The following is a 19,252-nucleotide window of genomic DNA, read 5'->3' as shown; positions in this document are numbered from 1 at the left end:
TCAGTGGGGGGCAAAGATGTGGTTCCGAAAGTCTCAGAGCTACTCCCAGGATGCTCAGGACTTGCCTTCCCCTAGAGGCAGAGGGGGATTCGATAGACACCGCCCCCGAGGCAGAGGGGGTCTGAGGAATCAGGGGTCTCGAGATCCTTTCTCGGACAGACCCACACAACAGCCCTGAAGGGTTGTCTGCCTGCTTAGCTCTGGAGGCAGTTGGGAGATACCTCTCACTACACACAACAGCAGCTTGGAAGTCTATCACAAATGATCGTTGGGTGTTGCATATCATATCCAGAGGCTATTCTATCCCTTTCAACGAATTACCTCTCCTAACCAAAAACCTCCCAGACGTTCCACCCACGCAAAGGGAGAAAGTAGCACTGGAAATTACAAAGCTGCTAGAAAAGCGAGTCATCCAACCTGTCCTCCCAGATGAGACTGGATTAGGCATTTATTCCAGATTCTTTTTGGTGCCAAAGAAGATGGGTGACTTAAGACCCATACTGGATCTCTCCATCTTAAGTCTGTCAGTTGCAAGACAAAATTCTGGATGGTCACTCTTCAATATGTCCTTCCCTTTCTGCAAGAGAGTGATTGGATGTGCTTAGTCGACCTTCAGGATGCATACTACCACATCAACATACAGGCACTCTCGAAGGTTCCTCCGCTTCTGGCTGGGAGCCAGTTATTACCAGTTCAGGACGCTCCCCTTGGCTGTTCCAGTTCCCATGATTGTCAGGATATCCGGGTTATCCTCACCGGTCCAAAGAATTGTAGTTGTAGCTCATAAATCTTCTACTAGGAAGGTTTATTCCAGTAAGTGGAAATGTTTTTCTGTAAGGTCTTCACAGCGTGATCTAGACCCCTTCACTGCTCTGGTTCAGGCAGTTTTAGAATTTTTAGCAAGTATTTTTCAGCAAGGTGCCAGTTCTTCTACGGTCAAGGTCCAACTGGCAGCTCTATCTAGCTTTCATGTAGGTGACAATATGGCTTCTTTAGCTTCTTCTAAGCTTTGTAAAACCTTTTTGAAAGTCACCTTTTTACTTCGGACACCGATTAAGGACCCAACATCTCCCTGGGATCTCATGCTAGTACTGCAAGCTTTGGTCTCACCCCCTTTGAGCCTGCAGCTTTAGTGGACTTACAGTTTCTGTCCTGGAAGATGGCTTTCTTGGTTGTTGTTGCATCTGCCAAAAGGGTTTTGGAGCTTCAGGCATTATTGGTCAAGCCTCCTTATTTTGTATATCATAAAGTCAGGGTGTCCTTACATACTAATCCATCCTTTCTTCCTAAAGTAGCCTCGGAAGCCAATATTAATCAAGTGATTAATATTCCCGGTTTTTGTTCCAAATTTTCAAAATAAGGGAGAGTAGAAAATCCACTTGTTGGATGTACACACACAGTTATGTTTTTACCTGCATAGGACTAAATCATTTCCAAGTCTGACCAACTTTTTATTTCCTATTCTAGGCCATTTTTAGGGAAATCAATGTCGAAGGTCACCATTGCTCATTGGATTTCCCAGTGCATTCCCCTGGTGTATTCAGCTAGAGCAGGGGTGTCCAACCTTTTGGCTTGCTGGGGCCACATTGAGTGAACAGAAATTGTCTTGGGGCCGCATATAAAATATATCATATAGTTAACTCTTTCGCTGCCACAGGAGACCAAAGTCGACCTCCTGGCTGTACTGTAGGTGCATTCGAACAATTAATAAATGTAATAAATGCCTAATATTTGCCTTAAAATTCTAATTCTCATTCTGATTTGAATTCTCTAATCTAACAGTTAACTCTAACATCTTACTTAATATATAAATTTTTTTTTTTACAAATAAACAGATATTCAGTACAGCACTAGCATTTCTCACTGGGAAAACCACTCCAGCAGTCCATCTACATACAATGTCAACATTAGCAGTCCTACAATACTATAATCCAGAATAATAAGCCAACAAATTTGCAATAAAGTAAAGAATTCACATTACTGACTTAATAAAACAATTCTGAATAAGCTACAAGAGGGTCTCACCCAAACAAATGACTGGTGCCAGAAACATGGCCTCAAGCTAAATGCCAAAAAATGCACAATCATCCCCTTTGAGGAGAGTGATGTCCCCAGAAATTATCACATTAATAACAATGTTGTAAGCACGCAATCAGTCATGAGGTGCTTGGGCACCCAGGTTGACAGAAACCTGACTTTTGACCACCACATTTTCTCCGTTGTACGGAAAGCTTTTTACATGGCCCACCTCATTAGTAAGGGTATCTCATCCAGGGACAAGGAGGTCATAACATCCCTGTATTCTTCCTTTACAAGAGCAATTATTGAGCGCAACACCCCTTTTGGCACGTGCCTCAGCAAAACACCATGCCAAAAGAAGACTACAACCATTTTTGACAAAAAAAGGTCAAAGGGCTGTGTTCATTTAGTTATCCAAACAGACTAAAAAGCTTCTTGCTTTCCTCTGTCTCTCACTGGCCACTATAAATGTCATCACTGGCTTGCTTTCCAGGCTAAGAAAGATCCTGCCTTAAGAGACTTTCTCCACCTCAGAAATACTGGTTATATTTAAAACACTCAGTACAAAGACCACAGCCTTCACTGCAACATAAACAAGCCACTTTGTATGGACAGGTTCTTGACACAAAAACTTTCAACTTCTGTAAAAAGCTCCTCTCATTATCAAACATTGTAGTTCAACAAGACTACAAATGGATGGATAGCCATGAATGTACTCCTTAAGTAAGTAGCATAGCCTTCATCAAACTGGAAGGAAAATTCACATACTAAACTTTCCCAGCTGGATGGCTAAGATCTAATATTGGTTACTCAAGTCTACTTCTCTAAGAAGAAGGGCCTATTTAACTAAGAATTCCATTTGCAAAAATATATTCAGTATACATATTAAATCTCTCTCTTATACACACACACACACACACACACACACACACACACACACACACACACACACGCACACAAAAGGAGCCCCTACTTGTAAAATAGGCAACCTCAGTAATCACATGACACAGTCTCACTGATTGAAATTGTCTGGAAGTCAAAATATCTGAAAAAAAAAATCATAATAGAAATGGATTCATCCATGCAATTTCCCACCACCAAAAGGACCATCAATAAATCAACAAACAACTGCTCAGCAAAAATTTAATCAATAAGAAATCTATAAACTCTCTAAGATCATACTACATACTGGAGTAAACATATAACTTCCCTCCAATCTAAAGCCATTTGACATTCAGACATTTTAATTTGTGCAGAAGTTATTCACAGACTGACCGTTTACTAAGCTGTAATGCTGACCATTGATTTTGAAAAAAACAAATTCCCACACTTTGTCAATAGCTCAAAGTGAAGAAAGGATTACTTTTTTTATTTATTATGTATTTATTTAATTTTGGAAAACATCTGCAAAACTGTTAAATTGATCACACACCCAGAAACACAGAAAAGTTATTGTGATAAGTAAGCCACAGACAGCTGCAAGAAATCAGTCACAGCACACTATTCTTATAAATGAAGCATACCTGTCAATTCCAAAAGAATTAAAGTAGCGTAATAAGAAAGTTATTTGCAAGGTTACCTGGAAGTTTATATTGGAAATAAGTGGAGATATTAAAAATGCTCTGTTTCTCATAATTATGCTGAAAAGTCTTCCAAGGTAAATACAACCTTCTGATTTAGCATGGAACCATACCTCTCAGTCTTAGAGCAAGAATTCTGGACAAAGCAAAAAATAAAATTGGGACACAGGCCCAAAAATAGCTATGCATCACAGACACCATTGAAACAAGTGTAGCTGAAAATATTATACATCATGTATAATGTTTCTATCCCATTATTGTCAGTTAAACATTATTTGGCTCATCAATCCTGCCTTCTTTTGCAACAAAGAAAACCATACTTTGAAATGACAAATCCATTAAAAATAATAAAACATATTGGCTCCACATCCTGCAACTTACTACCTGCAAACAACCACAGAGCTTTCACTGAAACTAGGTCTGCTTATTTCCACAGAATCACACCTCTCCCTAATTAAGTCTAATGGTATACAATCTACCAGGATCTGGACTACCTGAAATAAATTAAATTATGGCCTGTAAATTGCAAGTGCACTTTGTTTAATTAAACTACATTTCAAAGCCCACTTGCTGTATTTTTTCAGTAAAATCACAATATCCATTTCCAGGTCACTTTACAAGACATTGGCAGTGGTAGACTTGGCATCCTCCAGATCCCTACAGGACCACACTTATACTGCTAACATTGTCCATTAAATGTAAATATCCATCCACTGTAAATGGCAAGAAGCTATGTCTTAAAAAATCTATTTTGGCATTCCTCGTACCCAAGTATCAGGTTTTGAAACAAAGAAACATCTTCTCCACAGTTTGTAAGTCTCTGTCTTTAATAACCATCTACTATTGCAGTACTCCCAACACAAACACACACATACACACTAAAACCCCCAACATTTAAAAAATGACATTGTGCCCACCTGATTTGCCAGTATTGATGATCCACCAAAGATATGCTTACTGTTGTCCAATCTACCACTGCTTAGAACCCACCAATGACAAGACAGTACTGGGTGATTTTTTTGTTTGTCAAAAAAAAAAAAACAATAAACTTTATATGCTACAGTCCCACATTAGTCAATCCATTACTGACCCATTAACCCTAGGCTGCTGTCTCATTCTTAATCCCTGGGACTGCATTACCTGGGATGACTACTTTTATTTCCTAAGAAAAGACACAGATTGGAAGATGAGGCAAAAATCCAGACATTCTTCGAAAATCCATACAGTTGAGAGGTATGATTTCATATTCAATACAACACTCTCCCTGTCAGAAAAGCTGCAATTTAATGAAAGTGTACTTTTAATGTAGGATGCATTTGTGAGCTAACTTTTTTGTATGTTAGCCTCTTTGTGCATGTGTCTCTCTCTGTCTTTCTGCCATGCACACACACACACTTCTACTTTCACGCACACAAACATTCTGCTTTCATGCATGCACTCACTCACACCATACTTACCTATTAACACAGGTTAAGTGCTAACTCCTTAAAAGGCAATGGCAGCAAATCCATAGACGAGTCCCTCTTCAGCAAGAACACACACATTGATTCTTTGGCACGAAATAATGGCGCGAACACACAGACCCTTCCTTGGCGCAAAAAAAATCAAAACTAGAAGGATGCTTTGGTGCATGCGCACACTGATGTTAGAGTTACAGGTCACGGCCATGAAAAACACAACAAAAAAGTGTTTTGGGGCATGCGTACATCGATGTTGGAATTAGAGGTAGAGGGCCGCATGGCAGAGCTCTGAGGGCCGCAGGTTGGACACATCTAAGCTCGAGGTTCAACCCTGCCAGGTCAGGTTAAGGTGCATTCACCTAGATCTATGGCTACTTCAGCTGCCTTCTGGTCCAGAGTTTTTCTGGATGACATTTGTTCTGCAGCTAATTGGGCTTCTTCACATACTTTCATCTAGCATTACAAGTTGGACATTCTATCCAGGAAGAGCATCCTTTGGCTCCACCATGCTCTGGAATATTCTTCCATGAGGGCCTCCCAGGTGTTTAGTAGCTGGTGACTCTGTCCCACAGGTTGAAGACCAAATGAAGACAACAATTTCAGATAAAGAAGTTATGTACTCACCATAACGTTCCATCTGAGTTGTTGCTCTTCATTTGACTTCAACCATACCTCCCTCCCTCCTTCCCCCTGCCTTGTGTACGCTGTGTGGTGGTCTGGCCAGAAGAGGAATGGTCACCATATGGGTATGCCTTTGTTCTCCTCTGCTTGCTTGGGGATATCCTAGTCATGGAATAAGATTTTGGAGCAGATTGGGATGCTATAGTGGACAGCAAACAGGGGCATTATGGTTAGGGGAGGAGCTTAGAGCTTGGATCAGATGCTAGAAAGGTGGCAGAGTCAGATCTGTGCCGGATCTAAGTACCCACAGGTTGAAGACAAATGAAGAGCAACAACTCAGATGGAATGTTATGGTGAGTACATATCTTCTTTTTTCTTATTATCATAACTAAATGTTATCTCTCTGACTTACTTCATGTCCCTGACATGACTAAAGTTATTAGTGGGTATATAATAAATGATACCAGTCTCATGTAGCTATAAAGATTCAAGCTTACCAGCTCTGTAAATACTGACCTACTTCTGTATTAACACTAGGAACACTCATATTTTGCTGTTCCTCACTGCTAGTGTTGTATATAGAGTATATACTGCTTTTTTCAGCTGCTACAAATTGCACTTTTTACTACACAACATAGATCAAACTAACCCAAAGCTATTGACACTCACTTTGCCATGTCATACTCAGTGATGTCAGTACTACTTGAACTGAACAAACTTTAACCCCCTACCTGCAACTGTTATAATTTTGCCTGTGTAGCATTCCTTTTCTCATAAAAGATACAAGAAACCCACAATCCCTTGACTCTTGCTCTCCTTTTCATAGGTGTATACAAAGCTAATGACCTGTAGGGCCCTTGTAAGCCTAGCCGTGCAACCCACATATGACCCAAAAATTTGATTCATACAGGGGGTGATTTACTGACTGCCTTTGTCCATTATAGATGTTGGCACCAAACCAGGGTGAATTTCTGATTATCCATTCATTGGTTCAAGTTGCGCTTAAAAAAGATTAGGGAGGAACTGTACATGGATGGGGAGCCTGTTCCATAGAATGGGAATTATCAGAACAACATATCTGCCTGTCCAAGGTATACTACTAGTATCACAAACAAAATTTGTCTTTTTATCTAGTAGTACTGATGCTGTTTCTTTTGTGAATGTGCAAAAGGTTAATCAGGACAGGGTTTAGGGATGCCATGGACATCAGGCAAAGATCACCTCTCAGTAGCCTGTATGATACAGAGTGACAAGACATGGCTTTGAGGTGGTCAGTGTAGGAGATTTTGTTTACTCTCTGGATTCCTTTTGTAAGGTACCTTTGTGGACATTTCAGTTGATGCATGTGTCTGGTCAAGTACATACCAAAAGGGGCATTATACTCTGTGATGGGTCAGATGAGGGCTAAGTACAGTGGTGCGGTAACCTCTCTGGACCTAGAGGACATGCTCTTACTTATAAGTTGAGCAACACAGAAGGATTTTCTTGCTGCTTTGGGCACATGTTGGTCATAGGATAGGTTACAATCTACATGAGTTCCCAGATCCCTGACTAATGATGATTATTTGGAGTGGATAACTTTCCAAAAGGTACTATAATTCATTTCTTGGCACTGAGTTTTAAGCTATGGCACCAAACGTTTGCCTGTGTTAGATCTTCCAGAAGGGTGTTCGTATCTTGGGGTGATTCAGTGACTGCTCCCAGTTTACAATGAACTGTGAACTTAGTCAGCCAGAGGGCTTTGACATTGGCTCTGGCCTCCAGGACGTACATGCTAAAGAGAAGTGAACCCAGCACAGAGTCCTGAGGAACTCTGTTGATGACCAGCCTCTTTGTGGGGGTAGATTCACTTAGCCTAACCTCTTGGATCCTATCATTGAGCCAGCTAGGGGTTTATGACTCGCTCCATAAGTTTGTTGACATTACCCGAGTGGGGTATTGTATCAAGTGCTTTAGCCAAATCTAGCTAGACAGTATTCAGTGCTTTCCCTTAATCCATTGCAATAGTGACCTTTTCAAAGAAGTCCACCAGATTCAGTAAGCATGGCCTTCCTTTGACATAGCCAAATTGGGATGGATCCAGTGTGTGAAGGTCTTCTATGTCCTTGCTGATAATTTCCATTATAATTCTTTTCCATGGCTTTGCAAATAAGACTAGTCAGACTAATTGGTCTGTAGTTTCCAGGATCTGTTGAAGGAGGATGACTGCTGCAGTCCTCCATTCTCTCATGGCATAAATCCTGTTTTAAGACTCTAGTTAAGTATTGACTCCAGGGGTTCTGATAAATCATATTTTATACTGTTCAGGAGGCATCCCAGGATGTTATCCAGACCCATTGAGGCTGTTTTCTTAGCTTTAAAGAGTGCAGCCTGTATATGCGCGGTTATGTATGAGGTTATTTCTTGGGGGATGGTTGGGGGTGATGGGGGGGGTAAAGCTGGAACTGAATTAGTCTGCTAACAGGTTTACTATATTGCCAAGCTCTGTGAATGTGGCACCATTAACCACCACTTCAGCACATTGCAGTGTGCCTCCCTTGAGGTTTCTGGCATGGCTGAAGAGGCCTTGTGGTTATGTTTCACCTGGGAGTCTATCTTAATTTCAAAGTTGGCTTTGTTTGATCTAATTAACCCTCTTAATTTCCTATTTAATTTAATGAGAGAGTTTTTATCTTTATGAGAATCACCTTTCCCAATTTCTGCTATATTTTTTTGTTTTCCTTTTGTTGTATATCCTGTTTAATTTGGGATGCAGGTTTGTTTCTGGGACTAGTTCTGGGATTGCTTATGGTAAATACAGCAGCCTCTGTGCAGCCATTAACATGATTGTGCATAGTTTTTGGGAACAATTCGGCACAGGCTGCTGTGTTCTCAGGGTTTGGAGGGGCATTGAATTTTGACAAACCATCACTTGCTTTGGTATGTTCCTAACAGTTACTAGTTATACTGAGGTTACAGAGTTGATGTTGATCTCAAAGGAGACAGCTTTATGGTCGGACCTTACCAGGAAGGATAAGACATTGTTGGGGGGGGGGGGGTTGCAGCATTCCCCCATATCTGTGAGTACAAAATCCAGTATATTGGATCTTCTAGTGGGCATTTGGTAAGGGGTGTTTGTATTTATGAAGTCCAGGAATCTCTATGCATGTAGACTTGAGACCATGTAGGATTTTCAATCTATATGGGGTAATTAAAGTCTGCCATGAGTAGTGTGTTAGGTTTGATGGTAAGTGTTTTAAGTAGGCCCAAGTATACATCGTGAGCTTCTTGGGACATGGAGGGTGACCTGTAGCTGGTTAGGATATAATAGTGTATTTTGTCTATGGTGATCTGCAAGTGGAGGAACAACACTATGTCATCTTGTTTGACCAGCCACTGTATACTTGTTGTTGATGTAAATCAAAATACCTCCACCTTTAGACCTTGTCTATGCAGCTACTCGTCTAAAAGTCTGGTAGGCACTGAAACCTTGCACTTTAAATCATGTATCGCTAACTGCACAGAAGTCTATATTCTCAAGTGTGAGGAGTGCTTGGAGGGAGTGTAGGGTTTTTTTTTTTTGTTTTTTTTTTTAAAGCTGCTGGTATTAAGTAGTAACATCTTGAGGTTTAGTTGGACTGATTGTGCTATGTCGGTAGGTTTGTCAATTTTGCATTGCCCAAAAAAGGCACTATGTGGTGGATAAAGTTTTAGCAAGTATTCAAAAGCCTAGAGGAGACATGAGCAGATCATCCTTCGCAAGGCAATGTGGACAGTTAGCCACGTCTTCCCAAGCTGACAAATATTGGATGCCCTTAGAATGACACCGGAAATACAGCTATTTATTAAAAACGTTCATCATTGGCTCATATTGTGGCATCTTCCTCAGTTATGAGAATATGCTGGTCGATGCTAGCCACATAGTGTGAGAGCTCCATAATCTCTGTCTTCATATAGTTCAGGGAGGTACAGCTCAGGTCATTTACACCTACATGGACTATGATGGAATCGGAATGATACCTGTGGTGTAATGATTTGAGTGCATGTGTGATTTAGTGGATCTTGGCTCAAGATAAGCAACTAAACATTATCTTCTCCTTTTTCAACCTGGTTAGTGGGACATCAGTATCTCTTGCATTAAAGTCCTGTATGACAGGAGTCTGTAGAAGTGTGTTTGCTTGCCGTAAGGACTTATTGTTTGGGCTCCATTAAGTGTGACTGTATGTGTGGTGTTAGATGTTCTTTTTTCTGAGTGCCTTTCTGCTTCCTGAGTCATATGGATAATCTACTTGATATTTGTTGCTTAGAAAGACTGCTTTTAAGTGCCTCAGCATATGTTAGTCTGTGTGGGCTGTGTGCTTTGTGAGGTGGGTGCTGTGTGCATGGTTTTGACAGCCTTGTGCATATGCAAGATTTTGCCTCCTGTGTCATTGTGCAAGTGTACTTTTCACATATTGTCTTTTTCTTTATGGAACAAGTAGCTGTTTGTAAAAATGAGACCATTGCTACATTATCTCAGAATGCTTACGTCTATCAAACTGGCTACAGAGAAGTTAGGAAATTGCACATCCATGCTATCCAGTTCTTTGATTGGTCAGATACAAGGGGATGGTATATTGAGGTTAGAAAGGTGCTTTGTTGATGTAGATTAGCAAGGGTGCTTTATTCGGCCAGGTTATGCTAAGCATTATTAATAATACTAACTCTAATGTCCAAACAGTACCGAATTCTGCTAAATCTATAGGTATTGCCACTCTCTAAGCTTTTTAGCATGCAAGTTATTTATTGTATATTTACTGATTTACAGGTTATAGTTTTATGGACTGTTCCTTGGGGAAATTTTGTTTTTTTATACAGTGGTAATTAAATTGATAAATTCATAAAAGGAGATGGCTTTGAATTTTTTTCCAATTCTTTGTAATTATCTTTCTGGCTTCTGCTAGTAAACACTTTAAAAAGGGTACATATTTCTTGACTAGGCATACCGATTGTGGATTCAGCAGTACCCATATTTATGGGGACACGACTAAATGAAGTATTTAGGGGTATGGATTAAAAAGAATTCTGTTGTGGTAGACAAGGATATGTGGGAAGAGACTAAGCAGAAGATAATACAAAAACTGGAAGCTCTTGTTTATGGATGTAGATAGAAAGATACAAGTGAAAATGTTTACTCCGTTTAGTTTTTATATACAAGTCAGGCATATTTTTATCAATCAGAAGAAAAGTTCTGAGCAATAATAAAGAGTTCAAGGAATTTATCTGGGGGGGAGATGGGAAGTGTCAAGTGGGATAAGTTGATTCTTCTAGTAGAACAAGATGGTTTAGGATTAACTGATTTGAAGGGTTATTTTAGAGCTATACAGTTAAGGCTGATACATAAAACGTGAGCAGAAAAGTATAATTAAAAGTGGAAAGGGATGATGGTGAAGTAGCAGGGAAATTCAAGAAGTAGGGCAAATGTGATTTTGGATGCAATTCCTTAAGGAGAATAACAGCCATAGAAAATATTGCATTCATAAAGCAGCAAAAAAGTATTCTGAGAACTAAGCCAAGACAAGAATGGTGAAAAAAGATTTTGCCCATAGGGATGACAGCAAGTAGGGGTACAGAGAATAGTCAAGAGGGGGCTGGAATTTACTGGAGAAAACTGGCTAAGGAACCAAGGTATTGGGAGCAAATAACAAGAGGGTAAGGTAACAGAATGGGAAGAGGCCAAGAAGACATGTGGACTGCAGGATAGAGGGATTGATATTAGACTATAGACAGAGAAAAAGGGATAAGGAAATCCTAAGTGAAATACCTGCTGTGGTAGTATTTTTATTTAAGTCTAGAACAGAAACCTGCTTTTAAAAGGCTAATCAGTAGGGCATATAAAATATTACATGAAAACCAATCAGATGAGGTTAGAAATGCCTGGGAAGAGAGAGAAGCAGTTCACAAGGAATCAATGGGAGGACATGTGTATGGCTTCCAAATTTGCAACAAAGTCTAGATGATTTAGGATTTTTGCTTGGAAATGTTATACCCCAAGTAGGCTTCAAAGAGTTTTTCCTCCGGTAAATATCAAATGCTGGAGGTGTGATGAGGAATAGAGTGGTAAATGGGAACATACGTTTTGGGAGTGCTATGAGTTGGCAGACTTTAAAAAATTCCTACAGAGTACTCTGTATCAGAAGTATTGGGTGAGAAAGTTGGTGTAACTAAAGAAATGATTTTTGAGATGGATACAGGATCTGAATTACCTAGACATAAGGCCATGCTAAATGTAATTCTGTTGGCTGCCAAAAAAATGCTACAAAATGGAAATCTAAGTCTAAGCCAATTGTATTTGAAGTATTGAATATTGTAAAAAAGATAAAAGAACTGGAAGTAGGATCTTTAGAAAAGGGTAGGAGAAAGTTACATAGGAAAAAATGGAAACTGTGAGAACAGTACACACAGAATAATGTTTTGGAGCAAGAGTGAGGTTTAAGGGAAGGCAGGAATGGAACATTTTATGTAGTGTTTGATTGATGATAGTTATCAAAAGAGTATATAATATGTGATGTATAAACTTTATAACTGGGAACATGTTAATGTGGATTGTTTTATTTTATATAAATGTATGTTTGCCTTTGCCCTAAGTGATAATTCAGTAAAGTTGTTTAGAAAACACATTGATTGTGGAGTATTAAGCATAATATATTATAATGCACACAAATGCACAAGCCAGTGCAGTTCTTTGTGCCGGTCCCAAGCCCGGATAAATGGGGAGGGTTGGGTCAGGAAGGGCATCTGGCGTAAAACCTCTGCCAAATTACTTATGCTGAGAACATTTCATATTTCCATACCGGATCAGTCGAGGCCCGGGTTAACAACGACCACCACCACTACTGTTAGCCAACAGGGTGCTGGTGGAAATTGGGCTACTGTTGGCCGACGGAGAAGAGGAGGGGGAAGGCATGCCCGAAGGCAGGAAGAGAGGAGGAAGGTTAGGAGTGTAGTAGTGAGGGCAGGAACTTTGAATGTTGGCAGTATGACTGGTATACGGAGAGAGCTAGCTGATATGATGGAGAGAAGGAAGGTTGATATATTGTGCATGCAAGAGACCAGATGGAAGGGAAGTAATATGATGGAGAGAAGGAAGGTTGATATATTGTGCGTGCAAGAAACCAGATGGAAGGGAAGTAAGGCCAGGTGTATAGGAGGCAGGTTCAAATTGTTCTATCATGGTGTGGATGGCAGGAGAAATCGGGTGGGGGTTATCCTAAAGGAACAGTATGCCAAGAGTGTTTTGGAGGTGAAGAGAGTGTCTGATAGAGTGATGATAATGAAGCTTGAAATTGATGGTGTAATGATGAATATTTTTAGTGCATATGCTCCACAAGTTGGGTGTGCGCTGGATGAGAAAGAAAAATTTTGGAGTGAGTTGAATGAAGTGGTGGTGAGTGTACCCAGGGGTGAGAGACTAGTGATTGGAGCGGACCTCAATGGGCATGTTGGTGAAGTAAACAGAGGGGATGAGGAAGTGATGGTTAGGTATAGTGTTAAGGAGAGGAATGCAGAAGGTCAGATGATTGTGGATTTTGTGAAAAGGATGGACATGGCTGTGGTGAATACGTATTTTAAGAAGACGGAGGAGCATAGGGTGACATACAAGAGTGGAGGAAGATGCACACAGGTGGATTATATCCTATGTAGGAGGGCCAGTCTGAAGGAGATTGGAGACTGTAAAGTGGTGACAGGGGAAAGTGTAGTTAAGCAGCATAGAATGGTGGTCTGTAGGATGACACTGGTGATCAAGAAGAGGAGGAGGAGTGTGAAAGCAGTGCCAAGGGTTACATGGTGGAAGTTAAAAAAGGGTGATTGTGAGGTGGAGTTAAGACAGGCACTGGGAGGCAGTGAAGAGTTACCAAATAGCTGGGTAACTACAGCAGAGCTAGTAAAGGAGACTGCTAGAAAGGTGCTTGGTGTGACATCTGGACAGAGGAAGGAGGACAAGGAGACCTGGTGGTGGAATGAGGAAGTATAGGAGAGTATACAGAGGAAGAGGCTGGCAAAGAAGAAGTGAGATTGTCAAAGAGATGAAGAAAGTAGACATGAGTATAAGGAGATGAGACGCATGGCAAAAAGAGAGGTGGCTAAGGATAAGGCATATAGAGAGTTGTATGAGATATTGGACACTAAAGAGGGAGAAAAGGACCTGTACTGATTGGCTAGACAGAGGGACAGAGCTGGGAAAGATATGCAGCAGTAAGGGTGATAAAGGATAGTGAGGGAAACGTACTCACAAGAGAGGAGAGTGTGTTGAGTAGATGGAAAGAGTACTTTAAAGGGCTGATGAATGAAGAGAATGAGAGAGAGAGAGAAGGTTGGATGTTGTGGGGATAGTGAATCAGGAAGTGAAACAGATTAGCAAGGAGGAAGTAAGGACAGCTATGAAGAGGATGAAGAATGGAAAGACTGTTGGCCCAGATGACATACCAGTGGAAGCATGGAGGTGCTTATGTGAAATGGCAGTGAAATTTTTAACCAGATTGTTTAATGAAATTTTGGAAAGTCAGAGGATGCCTGAGGAGTGAAGAAAAAGTGTTTTGGTACCTATCTTTAAGAATAAGGGTGTTGTGCAGAACTGCAAGTAACTACAGAGGGATAAAGTTGATCAGTCACAGCTTGAAGTTATGGGAAAGAGTAGTGGAAGCTAGGTTAAGAAGGGAGGTGATGATTAGTGATGATCAGTATGGTTTCATGCCAGGAAAGAGCACTACAGATATAATATTTGCTCTGAGAGTAGAAATACAGAGAAGGTCAGAAGGAGTTGCATTGTGTCTTTGTGGACTTAGAGAAAGCATATGACAGGGTGCCTAGAGAGGAGTTATGGTATTGTATGAGGAAGTTGGGAGTGGCAGAGAAGTGTGTAAGAGTGGTACAGGATATATGCGAGGGTAGTGTGACATTGGTGAGGACTGCGGTGGGAGTGACAGATACATTTAAGGTGGAGGTGGGATTACATCAAGGATCAGCTCTGAGCCCTTTCTTATTTGCAGTGGTGATGTGTAGATTGACAGATGAGACCAGACAGGAGGCCCCATGGACTATGATGTTTGCAGATGACATTGTGATATGTAGTGAGAGTAGGGACCAGGTTGAGGAGACCCTGGAGAGGTGGAGATATGCTTTAGAGAGGAGAGGAATGAAGGTCAGCAGGGCTAAAACAGAATATATGTGTGTAAATGTGAGGGAGGGTAGAAGAATGCTGAGGATGCAGGGAGTAGTGTTGGTAAAGGTGGATGAGTTTAAGTACTTGGGATCAACAGTTCATAGTAATGGTGAGTGTGCAAGAGAGGTGAATAAGAGAGTACAGGCAGGATGGAATGGGTGGAGAAGAGTGTCAGGAGTGATTTGTGACAGACTGGTACCAGTAAGAGTGAAAAGGAATGTCTACAAGAGGGTAGTGAGACCGGCTATGTTATATGGGTTGGAGACGGTGGCATTGACGAAAAGGCAGGAGTCAGAGCTGGATGTGGCAGAGTTAAAGATGTTAAGATTTGCACTGGGTGTGACTAGGATGGACAGGATTAGGAATCATTATATTAGAGGGTCAGCTCAGGTCGGACAGTTTGGAGACAAAGCAAGAGAGGCGAGATTGCATTGGTTTGGACACGTGCTGCGGAGGGATGCTGGGTATATTGGGAAAAGGATGCTAAGGATGGAGCTGCCACGTAAGAGAAAAAGAGGAAGGCCTAAGATAAGGTTTATGGATGTGGTGAGAGAGGACATGCAGGTGGTTGGTATGAAAGAGCATGATGCAAAGGACAGGAAGAAATGGAAACAGATGATCCTCTGTGGTGACCCCTAACGGGAACAGCCGAAAAACGATGATGATAATGCACACAAACCCCAAGTTATATTTTTAGTTTCACAAGCAGTGTTGTCATATCTTGGAAGCTGTATAACTGCATATACATTGTTAGAACATTTTTATTAACCAGGCATAAGTTTTTTCATGTCAGCAAGAAATTCCTCTATGATTGAATATTTACAGAAATATGAAAATATATGGTTAATTGTATAATTAGCAATATAAACAACACTGAATATTTCATAAGATGTGCAGCTTATAGTGCAAAATTCAAACGGTTTCTTCAACAAAATCTAAGGTTTCATCTGATGTCATACAACAGTTTTTAAGTCACTTGTTTTCTGAAGTGTTAAGTACATATGGAAATAATGTTCATTTTCATAATTACTGTCAAACAAGCAATATATCAGGTATAATGTGATATAAAATGGATATTGACAATGAATTTTCCTGTCTCGCACCATGGCATATCTCACAATACCCCTCAATAACCTGTAGATCTCTCTTATGAGGATATGAACATAAATATGAGCATATGAATAATACGTGATGAACAGAACAGGCTGTTCTAGATTAACAGTCTGTGTCATTTTGTTAATAACTCCTTGCACTTTTTAGTATTGCCTGTTAATAGCTAGAAATTCACTTAGAAAATGAATTAAGACCCAAAAAATGTGCTATAGGCTTGAATGATATATACATGTACATATATGTATATATAAATATTTAGAGACACAAATACACGAATACGTGTATGATTGTGGTTGCCTATACTGAGTCTCAAATGACTGAACAAAGGTGACTGAAAACTCATTTCATAGAATCACATTTGACTGAAAAATGTTATTGTAACAAACATACTTTCAAAACTTGTTTTTTGAGGAGGCGGGCAAATGCCCTGCACCTGCGACATCCCCTTACTTAAATATACTAATGCCACAGTCACACAATATTGGGAAAAGGAGAGACAGAGAAAAAAAACAGTGAATTACTACTGATGCATAAGCATGTTTCATAGAAAATTTTGAAAAAACATACCTTAAAAATGTGTTTGTAATTTTCAGTCAGTTATGATCGTCAGATTTGATGCAGCGAAATGAGATTGTCAAAAACTGCTGTCATATATAGTGTTGTATATATTATCACACACACACACACACATATATATATATATATATATATATATATATAGACACACACATACCTTTACGTGTATTCCTTTGGCATTGAAGTCTTACTCACATCTGCCACATCTCTCAACTTCTTTGTTCATGAATCAGAAACCATCAAAATACTGGAGTGGTGGTGGTAAAATGACATTTTTTAAAGTATTATTCAAACTCCTTTAAAACATTAACAGGACATAAGCAAGACACTATAATGCCTGGCACTACGGACTGACTGTAAATCTCAGAGATTTACCACAGAATACATTTTATGATACAGCAAAAATATGAGGCAAAATCAGGGATATTCTGTAAAGTTACTGATAGCTGAGAGGTGAGACAGATTATTTTCTAAATTTGAACACAGATGAAAAGCCTCATTAAAATGTAGCATGTAGCTCATCTCCACCTATCTTATGAAACATTTATTTTCATTATAACCAGGAACAAACCCCTGTAATTACTTCAAATGCAATTTTTTAAAGGTACACTATTTGAAAAAGTTGACCATTCTTGGCTCTAGTCCTACTGTAAGGACACATTTCTTTCATTTGCAAAGTACCACAATCATACATCTCCAACTGTATGAAAGAAAAAAGAACACTTCATGTTTTAAAAAAAAAAAAGTAGAACAAAAATAATTTTTATTTGCCATATAACATACCCCAGCAGCTACTCGAATGTTTGCTGAAAGCATCTGTAACAACAGAGAGCTTTCCCTTAAAGAAATACATCTATTCACTAGAGATACAGCATTTAAAAAGTATTAGATTTTTTTAACATTTCTCTGGAGGACACATTCATTCCATTCACCTATTGCTTACTGTTGTGCATTTCTTGCCATTTCATCTGAAATGTCTTTAAATCTGATGTAGTGTTTTTAAATTCACTAAAACTGTAATGTTAACATGTACTCTTATTTTTTTATCTCCAGATGATTTCTCTGTCATGGAACAAGGTCCCCTATACTGTATATTAAATTATAGCAGTATAATTGCATTAAAGTATTTAGATAATTATCTTGCAACCAGAAAATATATATCAGCTTAAATACTGGAAAAATCACCCGGGACCTTGGTTATTTGTAAAGTATGAAGTGTGAACAATCAAGAAAAACTATTACGACATGAACTGAACACACTGTGCATATGATATAGTTTTTTTTTAATAGCTGGATACTAGAATTAAGTATATTTCATTTTTAATAAGTAATGCTTTGTAAATGTGTGTAGGAATAAGGTATTTTGCAATGTTATGCAGTATCACATTAAAAAGTATTAGACATGTTCAGTATAGCATTATTTTTGCATTTTAGCATTCTCAAGTTAATCAGGAATCAAATGAAAGTTTATTTAACTTGATATAGATTTGTAATATTTTGTCTTGTGTTTAGGATGTCAACATCGGTAAACTTCTTTTAAATGCTTTTGAAATGTAGAACCTTAACACATATTTAAAACTGCTATACCTTCCTCTGAATACAGAAATTCCTGAAAAAAAGGAAAGTGGTATACAAGATCAGGATCTTGTTTAAATTCTGATGATTATTTTAGATTCTTGATCTCCATTATATTCCCTTGTAAACATAGCAACTGTTTTTGTTCAATGTACTTTCACTGTTGAAAATGTTGTAACTGCTAATTTGGCCTAGATATTGGCCGAAAATGGTATGTGGACCTACCAGCTCACATATCTTGTTAACAAGATAACTAAATAAATTGGTTCACAGTACTTAAGCATCTATTTGTAGAATATAAATCAATGCCTATTGTTTCTGTTCAGTTAAAAGATTTTTCTAGATTGTCCACGACTTCCCTTGAGGCTTTAGTAGATTGCAGCTAGTGCTTATTTGCTCCATTGGACTTGCGTCATTTTAATGATGTTATCTGTAGATATTTCTATAGCAGTGAAAACTGCTTCTCAGTTGTAAATGATTTAGAATAAAAATGTCATGATGTCACGGTCAGCTTTGGGTAAACTGGCACCTTATGTGAAAAGGCACCATGAACCATTCATTGACCGACCCATTCTGGCCTATGCTTGCTATCCCAATTACTTTTCGTCTCCTTTTTTCCCTCACAGTTTGTCATACCCTTAATTTTTTTACTGTAGTTCTTTATTCATTCAGTCAACATGTTCTGTCTAAGCAGGATTGCACACTGATAGCTGTGGAGGAAACAACTGCATTAAGCTGGGTGTCTGGGAGCCACAAGGCTGTCAGAAGTCATGGGGCTTTTAAATGCCCTAAGATGCATTTTCGAGTTTTTTTAAACAGACTTTTTTATCCAGTGATTGCCTGAACAAAAAACATAAGGAAGAAATTTAGTCTTACTCTTCAACTTTGATTTTTTTCCTGCTTCCTTTCAGCACATCCTGACTGACCAAGACTTTACTGTATTAACTGCAGTGGAAATAACTATATGAAGCTGGAGCACTGGGGCTGCTAACCCCCTTTCCAGAAGCCATGAGGTTTTTAGATGCTCTGTGATGCATTTTAGAGTTTTTTTAAACAACATTTTCATCCAACTATAGCCTGGATGAAAACTATGATTAAGGAAAGAAATTCAGTCTTTCTCTTTAACT

This window comes from Protopterus annectens, chromosome 6.part0 (genome assembly GCF_019279795.1).
Source record: "Protopterus annectens isolate FY-2018-M chromosome 6.part0, PAN1.0, whole genome shotgun sequence".
Lineage (NCBI taxonomy): Eukaryota > Metazoa > Chordata > Ceratodontiformes > Protopteridae > Protopterus > Protopterus annectens.
This window is presented reverse-complemented; position numbering follows the sequence as displayed.